Source organism: Heterodontus francisci, chromosome 4 (genome assembly GCF_036365525.1).
Source record: "Heterodontus francisci isolate sHetFra1 chromosome 4, sHetFra1.hap1, whole genome shotgun sequence".
Classification (NCBI taxonomy): Eukaryota; Metazoa; Chordata; class Chondrichthyes; order Heterodontiformes; family Heterodontidae; genus Heterodontus; species Heterodontus francisci.
This window is the reverse complement of record NC_090374.1, coordinates 182,731,910-182,742,109: the sequence shown is the minus strand read 5'-3', so window position 1 is coordinate 182,742,109 and position 10,200 is coordinate 182,731,910.

The window sequence follows — 10,200 nt, the reverse complement described above, 5'->3', positions numbered from 1 at the left end:
ATTTGATGCTAACGTCCACTTTTTATACTATTAGTCTAGCTGTAAAAACCCTTGAAAAAGTAAAGCCTTATTGAATGAGGTATAAATGGGTTTTTCATACTAAGTCATAATTACTGCCAATCAACTCGTCTGACGCTGAAAAACTGGGCTGAATTTTGATTGCACGCCACAATCCTCGGCGGCACGCTTTCAACTCGGCGGCCTTCCAATGCAGAAGGGTCGGCAAGGAGCCCCTCCAATATTACAAGCGGGGACTCATTTAAATAGTGGGGATGGAGCGGCTGCCCCTGATAACGTGTAAGGGGCGGCCCCAGTGTCCCCAGAAACGCCGTCTGGCACCACTGCACAGACACCAGCGCTATTTCTAAAGGCCTTTCAGCCCTGAGCAGAGATTTTAATTTTTAAAGGAACCAGGACTTTAACTTTTAATAAAAACAGTACATTTTACATAAAAGCGCCACTTCCACCCCCCCACTCCCCCCAGTGATCACACAATAAATTTCTTTCCCTCTCCCCCACAAAAACCATTCTTGATAGTCCCGACCTTTGAACACCAAACTTTGCACTCTTTGCCCTTCAACCCCTTCCTACCATGCCCACAGCCAATGAAAAATGTTTTCCCCGCTCCTCCACCACTCCAGCCCTGAAAATTTTATTCCTTACCTCCTCCCCACCAGGTTCTCATCTCGGAACTCCGTAATATGCAACGGGCCCGTCCCGACGTTGCGGATTGAGGCGGCCTCTCCCCACAAAATTTTACCGGCCCCCGTGCCACGACCTGCAGCATCGAAGGGCCAGTAAAATTCAGCCCACTAATTTTATATTTGTGGAATGACAAATTTCTCAATTTCATGCTAGAAAAACCCATAATTTTTTGAAATAATAAAAAGTATTTTTCTAAAAAAATTGTTTTTAAAATGATATTTCAGCTTCTGCCTTAATCCCATGTGTATGTTCCATTCTTTATTTCGCTTTCTATAAAATTATAAAAGTTGAATGAGAAAATCTGCTTATTACTTTCTGGTTTGCTGTCTATGAGAATCCTTCAATGTAATTGGCTGCTTAGGTTTTTTGATGATATCAATGCTGCCTGACCCCAGAGATCAGCTATACCAGCCAGAATGAAATTAATGTTGGACAAGGTGAAATCCATACCACAGAGATTGCTAGATCTTTGTGGGCAGCTTTCTTTGAGGTCAGTCATGAGCAGCGTCACTTCAACCTTGACAGCAAAATCCAGGCCAACATAATTTCTAATTGCTCTTCTTCATTCTTGATTTGAGTTGGGTGAAAGTTTGCCATTACAGCTTTCTATGTGAAATATCATAACTGCCTTGAGTGTATCTGCCTCTGTTTTTATCTTGCTGTCCTCACAACAGGAGGGGACAGCCTATGTCATACAATCTGCACAGAATGTCCAACATAATGAATGTGACGTGCTTATCAAATACTTGGACAGGTTAATAAATTGCATATTTCCACTTTTTGGGAAAACAACTTAAAATACCAAGACCATTTGTCTCCTAACCGTCTTTCATCTCAGTGTTTGTTACTAAACTTCAATGAATAAAAACTAACACGCAATGCAATCCTTTTCCAAATCCTTTCTGTGGAAAAATTATGAACAATCCTAAAACATAATGAGAGTCTTAGATGTCTTCGCCCTCTACAATGATCCTGTAATAGTAGGTGGTTTCAGCAAGATACATTAACATTTGCGAAGGCTGAGCCAAATTTTGTTGGTGAATGACTCGACGAGTTTTGCATCAGATGTGCTCAGATATGTGACCCTTTGAACTGAGGGATTGATGATGTTTGCTGTACTAGGGGAATGCAAGACTGGGAGACATTGAATGATTTGGAGGGAACAGGGAATTGAGGCAAAGTGAGGAAGGAGTTCAGCAGGCCAATTGCCGCAGATGTGGCTTAATAGGCAGAGGACCAGACAGCAAGGATTTCAAAATAGTGAACGGAATCTTACCATCTTAGTTTAGAAGTGCAGGTCCCGACCCCAATAGTCAGTGAGTCCTGCTGCCAGCGAGATCTTCCTGGAGGCGGCCAATTAAGAGGATGCCCCCGGGGCCCTGTCCAATTAGGGACAATGGGCGGGCTCCTGAGGCTGGAGGGTCAATCAGAGTGCCTGAGGCTGTGGGCAGCCGGCAGCCCCACTGGGAAAGACTGCCGATATAGGAAGGAGACAGAAAAGGCGCCACAAGATGGAGACGCCCTCTGAAGACTTCAGAAAGGTGGTAAAATAAGTGTGGCCACAGCAGCCAGGACATCATAGAGGAGGAGGAACACTGCCACAGGATGGCCTTTTCTTTTATTCATTCATGGGATGTGGGCGTTGCTGGCTAGGCCAGCATATATTGCACATCTCTACTGGCCTTGAGAAGGTGGTGGTGAGCTGCCTTCTTGAACCGCTGCAGTCCATGTGGGGTAGGTACACCCACCGTGCTGTTAGGAAGGGAGTTCCAGGATTTTGCCCCAGCGACATTGAAAGAACGGTGATATAGTTCCAAGGAAGGATGGTGTGAGGCTTGGAGGGGAACTTGCAGGTGGTGGTGTTCCCATGCATCTGCTGCCCTTGTCCTTCTAGGTGGTAGAGGTCGCAGGTTTGAAAGCTGCTGTCGAAGGAGCCTTGGTGAGTTGCTGCAATGCATTTTGTCAATGGTATACACTGCTGCCACTGTGCATCAATGGTGGAGGGAGTGAATGTTAAAGGTGGTGGATGGGGTGCGAATAAAGCAGGCTGCTTTGTCCTGGATGGTGTCAAGCTTCTTGAGTGTTGTTGGAGATGAGTTAGGCAAGTGGAGAGTATTCCACCACACTCCTGACTTGTGCCTTGTAGATGGTGGATAGGCAGTGGGGAGACAGGAGGTAAGTTACTCACCTCAGAATTCCCAGCCTCTGACCTGCTTTTTTAGCCACAGCATTTATGTGGCTGGTCCAGTTCTGTTTTTGGTCAATGGTAACCCCCTCGATGTTGATAGTGGGGGATTCAGTGATGGTAATGCCATTGAACGTCAAGGGGAGATGGTTAGATTCTCTCCTGTTTGAGATGGTCATTGCCTGGCACTTATGTGGCACGAATGTTACTTGCCACTTATCAGCCCAATCCTGGATGTTGTCCAGGTCTTGCTGGATCTGAGCACAGACTGCTTCAGTATCTGAGGAGTCGCAAATGGTGCTGAACATTGTGCAATCATCACCTAACATCCTCACTTCTGACCTTATGATGGAGGGAAGGTCATTGCTGAAGCAGCTGAAGATGGTTGGGCCTAGGACACTACCCTGAGGAACTCCTGCAGTGATGTCCTGGGACTGATATGATTGATCTCCAACAAAAACAACCACCGTCCCTTGTGCTGGGTATGACTCCAACCAGGGGAGAGCTTTCCCCCGGTTTCCATTGACTCCAGTTTTGCTAGGGCTCCTTGGTGCCATACTCATTAAAATGCTGCCTTGATGTCAAAGGCAGTCACCCTCACCTCACCTCTGGAGTTCAGCTCTTTTGTCCATGTTTGTACCAAAGCTGTCATGAGGTCAAGAGCTGAGTGGCCCTGGCGGAACCCAAACCGAGCATCGGTGAGCAGCCTGCAGCCGCAGCTGTGGCCCTTTGGCATTCGCAGTGCCAGAGTGGGGAATTATAGCAGGCCTCAGTGGTCCCCTGACCTGCCACTAGGAGGCTGCCTCTAGGCATCTGCCAGGAGGTTAGCTATGCCGTTCTGAACCACTGCCACCACCACCACTAAACCCACCCGCCCGTACCCACCACCTCCCCCCCACCGCCCCAACAGTGGCAAGATTGCTTCGTGTCGGGAATGCACACCTTTTTGAAATTCCCTCCCCTTCTGCCTCCAAAGTCGTCCCCACACAGCTGATAAGGTTTCACCCACTAAGAGAGTGGGACAGTATTTTCCCAAGAGTGAATGTAGTAAGGTTGGGGAGAGGAAGGGAGATACGGATGGAAAGGGAAATGATGAAATGGTCAGAGATGGCTTTGTCAACTGGGGATCTCCACAATAGAGAGGCCAAGAGCGATGCCAGTTCAAGGGCATGGCATTGGGTAGGGATGGTGAGTTTAAGTGAAGGCTGAAATTAAGTCAGGCTAAGAGGGACAGCAAGTCAAGAGAGAGCAGGCAAAGAGAATTCAGGTGTAGATTGCAATCACCAAGAAAGGGGACACATTGGATACAGAAGGGTTAAGGTAAGAGTGAATGTGGATAAAGGAGCAATAACTCAGTGAATAACTTGACACAGGATGTAGAAGACAGAACATTTTGGCTGAAAAGTCGAAGAGGGGAGGTGCATGAAGAAGGCGATGGTGGTAGAAAAATAGGGGAAAAGGCCAAGCTGTTTCTTAGCATAACAGTCACGCCCCCACAGCAAGAGGAAAAGAAGAAACAAAAGATGAAAAGGCTAAGATTCCCTGAATTTAACTGTCATCGCAGCAGAATTACAATACTGTACTCTCAACATTCCAGCAGTATAAATGAGGAATGTGTTTGTGTTACCCTTTCACTTAAATATAAACAGAAATTGTTCCAGATTTAGAATTGAATATGAATAGTGAGAAAAGAAATTTGAAGGTGGTATTGAAGCTTTAAATAGCAAAGTAACCTAGGAGTAGTCCATTCAGCCCCTCCAGTCTGTTTCACCATTCAATTAAATTATGGCTGATCTGTATCTTAACTCCATTTACCCGCCTTGGTTCTGTAACTCTTAAAAATATTGCTTACCAAAAATCTGTCAGTCTCTATTTTGATAATTTCAATTTCCCTAGACTATATATATTTTGGGGGACAGATTTCCAGATTTCCACGACCCTTTGTGTGAAGAAGTGCTTTCTGACATTATCCTGAATAACCTAGCTCTAATTTTAAGCTTATGCCCCTTGTTCTGGACGTCCCAAAGTGGGATTTTAACTCAAAGTCTGGACCGAGGAACATAATATCAGTGAATATCTAGCTGACTGTGGTTTGTTTTAGTTCGTCAGTGGAAATACTTCTAGCTCCATTCTTGTAAGTTTATCATCATAAGGTGCTTGCCCCCAAAAATGTTCTGATAATATCATAATGTTAGAAAACTTTGACTACAAAAGTTTTCCTTCTGTTTCTTTCTGTTTCCTAACTCTTCAATCCTCTTTCTCACTATCCATTCAAGAGGGGCAGCTGGGATACCATGAACTTATACACAATTGCTATCAATCCTGCTTCTTTGACAATGTACTCAGAGTTACTAAATGCTTGACTTGTGCTGGAGATAATTATTAGGCCTCTCACCTAGAGCATCAATGGGAATGTCAGTTCAGAGAGAGTTTGCTGTGTACTTCGGTTGAGAATCCTATACTTACTGAGAGATCACCTTAATGCGTAAAATTTAAATTAAAGTGGTAGCCCATGGAATGCTGGCTAACATATCAGCCATGGTCTAATTGAATGGCGGATCAGGCTTGCTCCTGTTCCTATGTATATAAGATGACTGAAGCACTGGGAGGTGGATTTAAATGGGTTATTTTACCTTCTGCTTTTTGTTGCCGCACAAGATACCTGACCTGACCTAGTTTGGTAGTTTCATAGAATTAAGTCGAGCGTGCAGCACAGAAACTGGCCGTTCAACCCAACTGGTCCATGCCGGTGTTTATGCTCCACACCAGCCTCCTCCTACTTCTTTTCATCTAACCGCATCAGCATATCCTTCTATTCCTTTCTCCCTCATGTGTTTATTCCGGTTTCCTTAAATACATATATGCTATTCGCTGCAATTACTCCATGTTCCATTTTCTAACCACTCTCTGGGTAAAGAGGTTTCTCCTGAATTCCCTATTGGATTTACTAGTGACTATCTTATATTTATGGTTCCTAGTTTTGGTATTCAACTGCACATGGAGACATCTTGGGAATGTTCGCTGTCTTGGGGAAGCCCAAGTGTGAATATTCGCAGTAACTGAGATTTGAATCTGGCTCTTGTCCGTTTCAGTTCTTCGCTGTGCTCTCAGGTGGCGATGCCAAGTGAGAGGTCAGTGCTGCCCCTCAGAGGGGGAGAAATAATTGGTGGAGAAGACATCCCAGGTAGCTTTTGGTGACCTGCTGTAGAACAACAGAGGCAAATGTCATGGAACAAGTCTGCCACTGATGCAGAGAATCAGATGACTGGTGATCCAGTGGTGAACATGCATTACGTTCTCTTCTGATTTTGGGAAGAGGAAGGGGAATTAAGATGATGGGTGTTTGTCTGATTGTTGCCCAGTACAGACCCTAGTAAACCATATCTTAATATACTATTAATATATCTTATACCTCAACTGTTTATTTGGGGGTTAGAAAGACCAGTTCTTGCTGGAGTAAGAAGTAACCAGGGCTAGAGTGTTGAGTTCAGTTGAAAAGTGGAATCAAGAAAATGCTTTATTAGCCAAAAACCCAGCCTTGCTGCAATTCATGTTCAGTGGACAATTTATATAGACAGATTTGTAAATGCAGCAAGATTAAAAAAAACTGTTTTTGCAAAGTAAATGATGTCGTGACTAACAACTTTTTCTCCAAAGTGCTTAGTGTTTACAGCTGGAGTCACAGGAACAAGGGTAGGTGTTTTTTTTTCCTTTCAGTTGTTTCATTCAGCCACTTTAAATTTGTTTTTCCATCTTTCCTGTTTAAGTTCCCCCTGGACCTCACATATTCTGGACAAGAAAGCACTTATCCCAAAGCCTCTGTTTATGTTGCTCCTTTAGTTGGTCACCAGAAGAAGCACAAAAGTTCCTTGGGCTGACCTTCAAGCCATTTCCTGTTCTCTCTTTATGGAGAAGCTTTGCTTGGTGTCTCCACATGATAACACAACTGAGAACATAAAACCAGCACAAAGGAGCCATCTACTAGTTAATGGCATAATGCTGATTGAGAGCTTTCTGTTCATTACAAGGTTGATCAATGGACTGGTGCTGGGGATGACTTGGGTGCCAAATGGCCTATGGTTTCAGTCAGGTTCTACTGGTGTTACATTAGATCTGAAGTGAACAGGTCTTGGGAGGGCCTGACCAGATGAAATGTGCCACCCACACATAAAATCACACAGAGAGCAACATGGCTTTAGCAGTGTTTCTGCCCATTTGCACTGTTCAAATGCTGGACACCGGGGATGGCTGTTTGGCTCAGTCATCAAGTGCTCAAAAGTCAGTGAAATGGTGGGGGGGGGGGGCGGGGGGTGGGGGGTAGTGGTGGGGGAGATTCAATGTGCAGCCAGGCCCTGTGCAAAGACTTAGGATTACTGCTGTGCACCTGTGCTCAAGGAGGGGAGACAAAGTTCATCTTTTTAAATAAAAGCTGTTTTGCAGATGGCACAAAGATCAAGAAGTCCATTTCCAAGGAGATATTTCCTCCAGGCTGGAAAGCCAGTCTAGGTAGGGGGTGGTGGCAGTGGCAGTGAAGGGGGAGGAGGAGCCACTTTCCCACTCAGAAATGCATCGGGAGGGGGTTGTGGGGGTTGGGGTTGGGAGAATTGGCAGCCTAGCTTATATCTGTCAAACCCAAGAAGGGAACCACTTACATGAAGTTTAGCAGTCAAATATGCTGTATATTTTTGGCAATCCGTCCTGGTCTGCTGGATAGTCTTTGATTTCTAGTATAAAAACAGCAAACACTAGAGATGTGCAGCATGTTTGTCAATGTGTGAAAAAAGTGATAGCGTAAGTGTTTTGCCATTCACACCTCCTCTAGGAACATCTTTTAGGAATATAGGAGCGCAGGAGTAGGCCAGTGTCTTTACTTGTCCCATTGCCACTCCCTTTGGTCTTGCACCATGAAGCATTTTTTTCATTTAATCTCTCCTGCCTCCTGCCCTATCACAGATCTTCCCATTCTATTTTTCATCCTCCCTCCCCCCCCCCGCCCTTTCACTTGCTCCAAACCTATTACATTTCTAACTTTTCCCAGTTTAGTTTTAGTTTAGTTTAGAGATACAGCACTGAAACAGGCCCTTCGGCCCACCGAGTCTGTGCCGACCATCAACCACCCATTTATACTAATCCTACACTAATCCCATATTCCTACCACATCCCCACCTGTCCCGAGATTTCCCTACCAACTACCTATACTAGGGGCAATTGCTAATGGCCAATTTACCTATCAACCTGCAAGTCTTTGGCATGTGGGAGGAAACCGGAGCACCCGGAGGAAACCCACGCAGACACAGGGAGAACTTGCAAACTCCACACAGGCAGTCCCCAGAATTGAACCCAGGTCACTGGAGCTGTGAGGCTGCGGTGCTAACCACTGCGCCACTGTGCCGCCCAGTGCTAGTTCTGATGAAAGGTCACAGATCTGTGAACTTTATTTCTCTCTCCACAGATGCTACCAGACCTGCTGAGTATTTCCACCATTCTCTGTTTTTAGTTTGTATAAGAGTTTTGTGTATCTCTTGTGACCAGTTGAAGAAGGGTTCTGTTGAAGGGTCTATCCATAAAACGTTAATACATCCTGTTCACCCATCTCTCCTGTGCTCGCTCATCTATATTTGTTCCCAGTCCAGCAAACCTTTGATGCAAAAATCCTCATCCTTGTTTTCAAATCCCTTCATGGCCTCATCCCTCCCTATCTCTGTAACCCCCTCCAGCCCCACAACCCTCAGAGATCTCTGCTCCCCACCAATTCTAGCCTCTTGTGCATCCTCAGTTTCCTTCGCTACACAATAGCGGCTGTGCTTTCAGCTGTTTTCACCCTAAGCACTGGAATTCCCTCCCAGATGTTCTCCATCTCTCTAGCTCTCTCTCTCTCTGTGCTCTTTAAAACCTACTTTTTTGACCAATATTGTGTCACTGGTCCTAATATCTCCTTATGTGGTTTGGTGTCAACTATTCTTTGATAACGCTCCTACAAAACACCTTTGGACATTTTACTACTTTAAAGACATTATATACATACAAGATAAATAGAATCATGGATAGTTCCAGCACAGAAGGAGGCCATTCAGCCTGTTGAGTCCATGCTGGCTCTCTGCAAGAACAATTTAGCTTGTCCCACTACCCTGTCCTTTCCCCATAACCCTGCAAATATTTTCTCTTCAGGTGCTTTCCCTTTTGAAGGCCACAATTGAATCTGCCTCCACCACATTCTCAGGCAGTGCATTCCAGATCCTAACCACTCGCTGTGTAAAAAAATGTTTTCCTCATGTCGCCTTTGGTTCTTTTGTCAATCACCTTAAATTGGTGTCCTCTGGTTCTTGACCACTCCATCAACGTGAACAGTTTCTCTCCTTCTACTCTGTCTGGACCCCTCATGGTTTTGAACACCTCTATCAAATCTCTCTCAAACTTCTCCAAAGAGAACAACCCTACCTTCTCCAACCTATCCACGTAACTAAAGTCCCTCATCCCTGGAATCATTCTTGTAAATCTTTTCTATATCTTCTCTAAAGCCTTCACATCCTTTCTAAAGTGCAGTGCTAAAATGGATACAATACTCATCTCTGAGGCCGAACCAGTGTTTTATAAAGGTTCATCATAACTTCCCTACTTTTGTACTCATTTATAAATCCTAGGATCCCATTTGCCTTTTTAACCAATTTCTTAACCTGCCCTGCCACATTCAATGATTTGTAGCATAAACCCCCAGGTCTCTCTGCTGCTCTACTCCCTTTAAAATTGTGCCCTTCCATCACTTTGTTGATGATCGAGAGTAGACAGATGGAGCAGTAATTGGTTGGATTTGTCCTGTTTTTTGTGTACAGGACATAACTGGCAATTTTTCACATTGTTGGGTAGATGCCAGTGTTGTAGCTGTGTTGGAACAGATTGGCTAGGGGCGCAGCCAGTTCTGGAGTACAAGTCTTCAGTACTATTACTGGAATGTTGTCAGGGCTCATAGCCTTTGCAGTGCCCAGTGCCTTCAGCTGATACTTGATATCAAGTGGAGTGAATCGAAGTGGCTGAAGACTGGCATCTGTGATGCTCGGGACCTCAGGAGGAGGCCAAGATGGATCATCCATTCGGCACTTCTGGCTAAAGATGGTTGCAAATGTTTCAGCCTTTTCTTTTGCCCTGATGTGCTGGGTTCCCCCATTGTTGAGGATGGGGATGTTTGTGGAGCTCCTCCTCCTGTTAGTTGTTTAATTGTCCACCATCATTCATGAGTGGATGTGGCAAGACTGCAGAGCTTCAATCTTGGTTGTGGGATCGCTTCGCTCTGTCTATCGCATGCTGTTTCTGCT